We start from the raw sequence: 11,118 nt of genomic DNA on the forward strand, positions 1-11,118 counted from the left end.
GGACCGTTCGATCGGTTGTTGTTTTTGTTTTTATTTGAGAAGATTGATCGTGCGAAAAGAAAGCACTCGTAAAAGAATGAGGGTTGATGAAGCAGCAGCACCGTTTCGTGTGCGTCACAAAGTCGGATAGGTAGGTGTGGGGGTCTCGATAATCGAACTAGAAAAGGGAGAAAGTTCAACTCTTTGGCCGGAAAATGTCAAAATCCGAATGTCAACTTGCCAAAATCCCACACCCTTTTGGGTTTGATGCGCTCGGGAACTGGCAACGGAAAGCAGTTGCTGTGCTTTGTGTGGCTCAGAAGCACGGCTCAGTACAGAACGATTGTTGCATTATGTCTTTAGTCTTCCCATTCCGAATCTGCCCAGTGTGGCACAGCCGTGCTTGCGCAAACGTTCAATCGGTTCAAAAGCTGATCCTGAATCGGGGGAACTTTTCCTTTTTGCTGCGGTACTCAATCGATGTCAGTCCGGAATAAAAAAAAGAAGGAACGAATAAAACACTCTGTCCCAATGCCGGAATAGAGAGCAGATTTCTGGCGATTCCCGCAACAACAACAAAAAATCCCTGCTGTACGTGGTACTGGTTTTGGGGCAAAAGAATGCCGGTATTATATTTCCTGTTCGTTTATTTTTTTCGAAGGGAGAACACGAGACAAGAGAAGGAGCCAGGCAAACATGCACATGTGAAAAAAGAGCGCTGCACAAAACGGGGCAAAATGTCATGTGGTCAATGTGGTATTATGCGGGCGGCATCAACATAATCCCGCGAAACGTGGACTTGCTTCTGGTCGACATCGCTTTAAATCGTTCACCTGTACCTGAAACTCCGGTTAAGCAGTGGAGTAGATTTGAGCTGGGAAAGCAAGGAGAGCAAAAAGAGGGTGCAGAACTAGCAAGAACTAGCGAGTACAATGGTAGAACCCCCGGGAGACAAATGTTTTAAAGCAGAGCGGTAAAAATCATGACGGTGAGCTAAATTTGTACCAACGATTGCAGCGTGTTAGGCGTTCTATCACAAGAGCAGTTACAAGTTCAGCCTTAAAGTATGCAATATGACCAGCATGTTTGGTTCTTTACATTTTCTTCACTGCGTTCTTAAACAACAGCAGCAAGGCTGTCTGCTGAGTGGACGGAAACGGTTCCCGGATCTTGTTGTGATCGAACGAAAACCCGTTTGTCCGTCCGTCGCTAAGCTCACCTGAAACAACGAAACAATACCAACAGGAACAAGGCACAACCTTGTTCCCTTCGATACGGCGTGGTCTCTACTCTACAAGCACGTGCCTTTCCACCGTGCAAATGGTTTGAAGATTTCTCGCAATGCTAATAAATCAAGCCCACGTGTACGCTGGGGACCATTGTCCACCGGTTGGATCGTGCCGCTCGGAGCGTTTCCCCGATTCAAGGGACGGCTCACGGAATCGTGAGCTGAGGCCGAATTAAAGGATAAGGACTTTGCACCGGGCCCCGGCTCGATAGATAAGGCTTAGCTTCGGCAGAAGATGGAAACGAAGCCCTGTGCTGGTGAAGGTTTTAAGATTTTCCGTTTTTTAAAAGCGGTCAGGGCTGTGTGTTTGAAGCTTCCATTAAGAGCGTCTTAATTTTTGTGCCAAGTCGCTTATTGATAGGATTAGTAGGCTTAAGGCGAAAGATTGCTTAAAGCAAATTGCTTCGGACGCGTGAGAACAGCTTTAAAGCGGGCTTTAACCAGAAGAAGCGTTAAACGGATGTCGCTCCGGATAAGGGATAGCCTCGTATTGATTATGAATTTGCTGTCCTGTTGTGACACGCGCTTCCTTTTTCTCGTTCCGGTTCGATTCGATTCACTTACACCGCCTCTGCTTCCACTGACAGTTAATGCAATTACGTAGCGGAGAAAACCTGTCCATTCGTTAGAATAGAAACCAGTTGTGTTGGTACTAACCTTTCCCAAAAAAAAAAAACCCAAAACTCGACAAAACAGACACATTTACGGTCTGTCTTTACTTGCGAACCATTTCCCCGCCCATCGTTCGAACCCTGGCGCACCATCCCGAGGACCACGGAAAACCACAAACCCACACTACCCGCACGATAGTGCTGTCGAAAGTTTTAATGGAATAATGAAAACCGGGTCGAAGGATTTGTTTTGCCACCCGCTGGGCAAAATGGTGGAAACTTCCGTCGTACGCCGCACGAGCATCGTGGGCCGTGCCGTACTGTTCGCCGTTCGTTAGTATTAGTTGGCGCGAAGGGTTTGGTAGTTTTGTGTCGTCAAATCATGCCGGTGTCTTCCGGGGGATGAGGCTGAGCGGTGAATGCCAGAAGCAGCTGGGTGGATTTTCCGTTTTACGCCAATGTCGATGATATGTGTGACACTATTCGCCAAGCCGTAAATGTGATTACCGTGTGATGGAAATGTTTAAACTCGTTACAGGTAATTGAGTTTGAGAAAATTAATCAGCTCAACACTGTTCCGGGTGTTCGGGCTGGTCGGGCGACGCTCTGCGAAGGATTATGGCGTACACAGACGGACGGATGGCGCGGGTTCGGTCCCTTTTTCCTCCGTTAAAGGTGGGTTTTTGGGGGAAACCGCTATTTGGTGGCGTGATTATGGGTGTGTTGAGGTTGGGTTGTTCACTTGTGGCAATAGAAGATTAGTACCAATTCGTTACCGTACAGCGAAGCGGGGTAAGGAATGGTGATTAGCTATTGGAAAGGTGATTGATTTACTGCTGTCGGGGCGTTTGGTGTGAATGTTGAACCATGAAGTTGTATCCTCTGTCGGGACAGATAAACTTTAACTTAATGAGGCGTTATGGTGGATGAAGGTATAAAATTATGTTTATACTGGGTTAAATAATCCTCAGTTGATCTTTCAATTTTTTTATGAAATTTTTAAGCAGAGTCACATAAAATCTTGCATTTTTATTAAAAACGCCAAAATGTATGCAATTAGCATTGCATTGGTACCATTTGTTTTAACCATCCACTGCATAATGTTTTGGATTTTTTTTAAGTTCAGCGCCTTAATGTATATAATTTGCATTTCATTTGATCCTTTTGTATCGTTTTAACTACCGAAACTAATTAACGGTGTTCCTATAACTCATTAAGTATAAAATTGATCGATAGGGACATTTTATATCTCAAAAACAACTTCAAACTCCTCTCCAGGGTAGCGAATTAGCTCACATTTCCCATTTAATGGTCACACATTGATGAGTAAAGCTTTACAACCATCACACATTTACGATCGTGGTGCGTTAAGCAAAACCAGTTTCCTATCATCAATAGAATGACACCCATAATGGTAGATTGTTCTTCTTATACGACCCACAACAATCACCCCGAAGCGACGATGTGATTTGACGAAATAATTACCCCCTCTAGCGCCTTTGCTTCATTCGTTAGACGCGCTAAGCGGGTGGTGCGTGTTTGGCAGTTTAACGTATGGCTAACCTTTTGTGCGTGCCCTGCCGCACGATACGGTCGTAAAATGTAATTTGATTAACTTATTTCCCATCAGGTTTCCACGCACTGCACGACCGGTTCTCGAAAAAAAAACTCGCCCAACTCGTCCTCGGTGGCACGAAATCGGTGAAGTAATTTGCATCCCACGCTGAAGGCACCGTGTGCGTGTGCTGTTGTCATCATCACGCTGTGCGTGGGAGATGAAAGGAAAATGCCGCTGACAATGGCAGTTTTCAACTTATTGCAAAATTCATGAATTTGAAATGCATTTAATAGTCGGAGCCATTTCAACAAATGGTACCCAGCCCGACAAAACAATGGCTTTTTGGGCGTGAAAAGTGGCCCCTCCTACGGCAGGTCGAGGTATACCGTTTGGATGCGGTGCGCGGCTGGCAGTAAGCCAAACTGTTGGAAACCATTTAAGCGCCCCCGTTCAAGCTATGATGATGATGGCGTTGGCAGTGGATGAAAATATCACGCAGTCGCAGTCGTTTTATACTGTCCGAGAGCATCTTTACATCTGGCGGGGAGTGAGTTGAGTCAGTCCGAACTGATGGATTGCTGAATTGTTGAGTGTATCTTTTTTCTTTACCCGTAGTGTTATCAATGTGCGAAGAATTACCATGATTGAGGAACTGGTTGGCCGGGATGAACGCTTTCCGAAAACATTCTTCTTGGTTAATATGCAACTTTTCAACGAAAACATATCGTTGCAACCCGCTACTAGGTTGTTGGGTGTCAAAGTTTTCAGTGTAATCGAACGGTGGGTTAAATTTTGCAGAACAGCTGCAGTTGTTCACATTTCCCATCGAGCTATGCGTGGAGGTTTTGGGTGCCTTCTGCTACGTTACAATGCTGATGGGTAAAACATTACCCCTTGCTGGAGAATAAAGTTTCGTGCGAACTGGTGCAATCATGTGCGAGCGTTTATTGATCAGCTGCTGTGATAAAACTTCGAATACTCATACGCGCCAAAAGTTATGCAATTTACATCGCAAGATCATTCTAATAGAGTAGTTTGATTGAAAACTGGAATTGCAGATATTCTATCACACTGAACTACAAAACAATGTAGAATTCAAGCTGATTTAATGATTTTTTATTTCAATATAATACGTCTTATATTTGTAACAACGAGATACTTGTAGTAAAATACAATCAATCACGTGTTGCACGATTAAATTTTACCATTCACCGTCGCAAACTAGGAACGGGTATAGTGAAGTAGAGTGCATACATTTACATCAATTGCATAAATGGATCAACTTGGCCCAGCAAGGCCCGCTTATAGGAGTAGTTACTTCCAACAATAAATATCTGTGCGTCGTATCATCGCCTACACGAGATGTTTGCCCTATGCGTACGGCCAAGCCCGCAGTGGACAATGGTAAAATAGATCGGAAACGTTTCGACCCTGTAGATGGCTCATTCAATATTTATTTTGCAGGTTTGTGTGTCTGCAATCTTGCCAAATGTTTCAAATAGCTTTTTACGGATTATATGGAATGGTTCAATTTTAAAAGCAATTCTTCGTACCGCAAGCACTACAACTCATTTGATGAATGTAGCAAAGTGTGTAAAGTTATTTAATAAAATAAATGAATTGCATTTATTCATGCATTGGTGCTTTTAGCTCAGCATAGGTCTCTCGGATTTTCAATTTACTCACCACACGTTCCATTTCACTCCGTGTTCATTGTACAGGAAAAAAAAAATCGAACGATAAAAACACTTCATTCTGGCAAAGGCAACAATATGTTTGCTAAACTATGCAGCAATTGTTTCATCCAGCTCAGGACTGGTTTACCAAGAAACAGTGGTTTCAGTTGCATACTCTTTGTCTCTCTCAAAAGAAATTCTATTCCGTCCCAGCTTTGCATACTTTTGCAGCCAGTTTTCGTATGCTTGCGTCTTGCATGCTCTCTCTATCTCTCTCTCTCTCTCTCTCTCTCTCTCTCTCTCTCTCTCGCTCTCTCACACATACACACAAACACTCACACCAAAGTACAGCAGGGTGATATAAAAATTAAGATGGAAATTGCTTCCCAGCCGAACGGCACAATCATTGTCAGCATAAATTAGTGTGTTAAAGCCACGTTAAGAACTATCATTTAATTGAAATTTAGCTAGAGCCAAATGTACCTCTCAGCAACACACGATGGCCCCCGATTGTGGAGGGTACAAGAAAAACAAAAACCCTCCACATCCTGCCCGTCTTGCGTTATCCGACGGAACGGTCGGGCTGTGTAGTTGGGTTGGAGCTACGACTCGCCCTTGCCTATCTCCGCACCCGGGCGATGATTTCTGTCTTTATACCTTTTCTGTTCTATTTTTTTTTGTGTTCATTTTCTGCTTCAACTCCTGCATTGTTGGAAATCTTTAGCTTTAGCGGGTGCGTCGAGCAATGTGCGAAATTATGCTTTTGTAAATCTGAACCTCGAGATGGGCAAAGAAAACAACACCTGGTCGAACGAAACGAGCGTTGAAACCGTGCAAACGAAAACACACACACACACACACACACACACACACACACACACACACACACACACACACACACACACACACACACTTTCGAAAAGGAAACTTTCCATTTACACGCCCGCCAACGCTGGAACTGGAAGCTGGAAAGTTTTTAGCAGCAAGCTAACTTTCCGGCGCTGCTCGCTTTAAAACTTGCCCTCACCCCCCCCCCCTCCCCTCCAAGATGTGACGGGGGAAAGATTTTTGAGCCGAAGTTTGTGTGGCGTGCATAGATTGTAATGTAAGATATGTTTGTGAGGGGGTAGCGTTTTCCGCTAAACTCTGCTTTGCGAGGTAAACTTCCCGGCGAATGTTTTGTGCCATTTCGGTGCGCGGTGTTTGCTGTGCAAAGTGGAAGATCAAATATAATGCCTAAGCAGCTGCGTGCCCTGCTCGCGAAAGAATTATACATCTCGCCGTTTTGACAAGATGAAACGGCTAGTCATGCAAAAGCGCACGATAAAATCGCAAGCAGCAGTATTGTATGTTTTATAGCTAATTGACGGTTTCTTGGAAGGAGGGGATTTTTGCGCAGCTGCTTTGAGGGGGTTTTTTTAAGCGTCGTTTTTTTTTATTGCCCTTGGTTATTATGCTACATCAAACGGGATCGTTCTTCGTGGCTCACACCCTCAATATATGATGTCCTTTTTCGGTCCGCTCTCCTGAAGTGGTTCTTGAGGGAACAATTTGAAGCACACGCTCGTCGCCTGTGTTTCCTTCTGCCCAGCAGCAGCAGGAGCAATTGCCCGCCGGCAACACATTTACTGATCGTTTCTAGTGTGCTTACACATCGCTACCTGTGCAAGCGTCCTCCGGCAGTTGCTGCAATGAATCATGTTGTTTTCCTTGCTCCGCTTTCCGGACACACACACAAAAAAAACACTCACATCAACAAATGAAACCAAAACAACACTCAATTCTGCACCCCTGCTACGACCGGCTGTCTCAATAGCTCCCGGGTTCGGTGATGATGGTGCTTGTTTGGGTTGACAGGGAGCGGGCAAATGGAGGAAACGTAACGCGGGAAAGACAGTGGGTTTGCTTTTATATTGCACGTTCCCCGTCCGTAAAGTGGCTACATTGGGTGTAACAATGGTAAGAAACAAAACCACAGCCACTAACCACGAAAGAAAGCGCTCGAAGAAAGCACGCAAAACCGCAATCCACTGGCAGCGTACAGTGTGACGCACAAACCAAAGCGGTGCAAAGCGAAGGATTGTCCCGGGTGGCAGGCGAAGAAAGCAGGCGAGCAAGAAGACCAAGAAAAACAGTCACAGATTGTCGCAGCAAAGTTTCCACCCGGCGAACAGCTCACGGGTGACACGATTTTCCAATGTGGCAGAGAAAACATCCGTGCGCTTCGGGGCGTTACCGAAAGCAACATGCAACTTTTAACGTTTTGCTGGGTGTATTTTAAACTGTAGAAATGATATCCGACTGGGTGTCGGGCTGGGAGGACCGGAAAGAGTTGCGAGTTTTCACATTCAACCACCGCCGGGGAAAGGGTGGAGAGACGACAAAAAAAAAACGCACGAGCGAATTGATTACTTTACATCGTTCAATAGAAGAAGAAGTAACTTCCCGGCGGGCGTACGTGATGATGGTGGTGGTGAGTTAAGCAGGTATTAAAGAACGCTTATTGTTATTAGATTCTTCATCCCCATGACGCACGGTTCCATTTGCTCGATCGATCGAACAAGCTTACCGCAAACCGAATGTGTGTGCGTGGAAAGTTTGCTCATTGTTGCATCATTATGAGCTCGGTTGGATGGCAAGCTATGCAGCTTGGTCGTTTAGAAGAAAATAAAGAAAAAAATCTGGTGTGGACTAAAAAAACGTATGGAGTAGGGCTTCTTAATCTGCAAACGGGTCTTTGATAAGATGCAACTAGAATTTATATTCTTGCCATTTCCACTACCATTATCGGGGCCCTTTCCGTTTAAAATTCGTGGGCTGAAATTTCAGCCTGTCAGCTGTTTGCATTGTATAGCAGTTTTCGAGCAGCTATCTAAGTGGGTATAATATACAGATGGGCTTATCCCAAGGTGTATGAATTTAGAAGGCTGATTTTTATCCCTTTTGCTTCTGAATGAAGATTGTAAGAGTGTTTTGAGTATTCGTCAAGCCTCCAGAAAGCTCGTTGGAGCAAAAGTTTTCACTCGTTCTGTCAAAAAGTGATGTTCAAAATTGGTTATGATAAAATGCTATGAGACCACCTGGACTACATACACTTTGATTCAAGATTCCACTACCTAATATCTTTAATGCCCCTTGGGATAAATGTAAACAACACCGTGTTTTCGAGCAGGTACTCGAATCTTATTCTAGCTTTTAGGCTAAAATTTTCTAGACTGAAAATCGCAGGCTAGTTTTTTGTGTGGTTTTGTATGGATTGTTTACATGATTTCAGCCTCCAACTGTCAAACTCCATACAAAAAACTTACTAGAATCGTGAAGGTCCCCATCATCATCTTTATGTAATGCACGATGAATGCTCTTAATGGAGACATTTTATAAGGAAATTGTATACTTTCAGGCATTTTTTTTTAAATCAGTTTTCATCAGATGTAGGCATAATACACGATTTTTCACCAGCAGTTACATTGCTTAAATATGTTAATGGGGGCCTTCACGATTCTAGTAAGTTTTTTGTATGGAGTTTGACAGTTGTAGGCTGAAATCATGTAAACACTCCATACAAAACCACTCAAAAAACTAGCCTGCAATTTTCAGTCTAGATTATTCTAGCAACAAAGCTAGAATTAGATTCGAGTACCTGCACGAAAACACGGTGTTGTTTACATTTATTCCGAAGTGCATTAAAGATATTAGGTAGTGGAATCTTGAATCAAAGTGTATGTAGTCCAGGTGGTCTCATAGCATTTTATCATAACCAATTTTGAACATCACTTTTTGACAGAACGAGTGAAAACTTTTGCTCCAACGAGCTTTCTGGAGGCTTGACGAATACTCAAAACACTCTTAAAATCTTCATTCAGAAGCAGAAGCGATAAAAATCAGCCTTCTAAATTCATACACCTTGGGATAAGCCCACCTGTATATTATACCCACTTGGATAGCTGCTCGAAAACTGCTATACAATGCAAACATCTGACAGGCTGAAATTTCAGCCTACGAACTTCAAACGGAAAGGGCCCCAATGACGAAATGATTCTCACAGAACAAAAAAAAAACATGAAAGTTAATCCCTGAAACTTTTTTCAATTTCTTTGTATCATCCAATCTGTACATTAATATTACTTTAAAAGTAAATGTAAAAGCCGGGGTACACTCTCCGTACTGGCTAGTGTAATTTCGATTTTCACTAGCTCAGATGCGCTGACCGAAGCATTGAGACAAACAATTTGGTGGCAGACAATATGTTTTTTTGTCATGTTTTCACTTAAAAAGGACTGGAAAAGTTTTTTAATTGATCGCTATTTGATTGAAATAATAATATTTAATATAATAATATTTAATAATAATTTATATAATTTAATAATATTTAATACATATAAATTTGAGATCTGGCACGAACTCGATGACCAATAAAGCTTCCACCAGCCGCCGCCAGATGCGCTAGTGAAAAACCACACTAGCGAGTACTTACAATGTACCCCGGCGTTAAAGAATATCGTCGTAGCAAAACGCCTGAAGGTATGCTCGTATTTCGTAGGTTGTTGTAATAAAAATGATGAATTATATTTATATTTTATATTTTATATTATAATAAAAATGAAAGAAGCACTAAAACATGTTCAACACATTCATATAGATAGTTCTATGAGATAAAAACGCCGAACCTAGTTCTACGAGATAAAATGTTCCAAATACAGCAAAGATTCGTTCCTGTGCTACGTATGATGCCTTCTTATGGCCATCTACACAGATTAACGTGGAATGCAATGTATTAAAAGCGTGCTGCCAAAAGCTGGAAATCCAACTGGAAAATAAGCTCTTGTTCTTGCTGTCAACCACCTTCCGAATCCATGCTGCTGATGCAAATCAGGTAATTACGGCGGTAAGCAATATTTAATGCCGAACGCCACGTTCCGTGCAAACACACCTTCCTTATTACGCTGCAATTCGAGAGCTGTCTTCGCACAGCGTACGCTAAGTGTCCAGCAGTCCAAAACCAAACCGCCACACATACACCCATGTACACACAATGTGCCGGGAAGGTCATTAATAATGAATTACCTACCGTATACCGTCTGTCCTGCAATCTCAATCCTGGATTCGCGCGAGCCATTGCGGTCGTTTGTGATGCATGTTCAGCAATAAACTAGGTAACCGCAGCGTTGACGTTGGTGTGCACACTGTGCGGAATGATGGTGCTTGGTGGTGGTTGTGCGGGTCGGAGTGTCCTCCCTTGCACGCCGACACGCCCGCCAAGGATCACTTAGCGTGTAACGTTATTGTGTGATAATTATCCTTCCATTCCGACCGAACGGCGAGCCAGATTTGCTGATCCTGTCGACGAACGATCGTCCGTTGAAGTCGTTGGAGGCAGAGTGGAAGGATTGGCGCTGGCGGTGAAAGGCATTTAGACGCTACGGACACACGTCTTACGGTTAGATAAATAGGAGCCCCCACCTCTCGCATTGAGGCTTGTATCGGCAGGAAATCCTGTTCTCCTAGGCAACGCACTAGGCCTCTCCCGCACTATTGTTTGCCTCCGCAGCGTAAACGCTCGTTACACGAGTGTTAACGAAGATCTTGTAATCCGTTTAGAGTGCGCTGCTCGTGCTGTGTAAGACGCCATTACCACAGCCGTAAAGCATGGCGACGGTGTGGGCCACCGCCAACTAAATGGTGGCCAGTTTGATGCAGTTCCTCACTTTGGCTGATCCGTGCCGATTAGACACGTCCTGCAAATCCATTTGAAGTCTGCAATTTGCCTCGGAGTCATGTTGCGCCTGTCTCCAGCAGACTCTCCACGTCGAGGCATCGAGCACCATCGAGGGTGCGTCGAGGCTGTAACCTTATCTGCGTGCCACCCGAACCGCTCAGCTGCTTGCTCGTCTGGAAACGGCACGTGAAGAAGATGACTGTTGCACTGTTATTTTTATTGCTCACCCTCAAGGCCACGTTGTTCGGGGGTTTCGAGGAACACATTTCAGCAGCACCAGACCGCCTATA

Source organism: Anopheles merus, chromosome 2R, assembly GCF_017562075.2.
Source record: "Anopheles merus strain MAF chromosome 2R, AmerM5.1, whole genome shotgun sequence".
NCBI classification, from domain to species: Eukaryota; Metazoa; Arthropoda; class Insecta; order Diptera; family Culicidae; genus Anopheles; species Anopheles merus.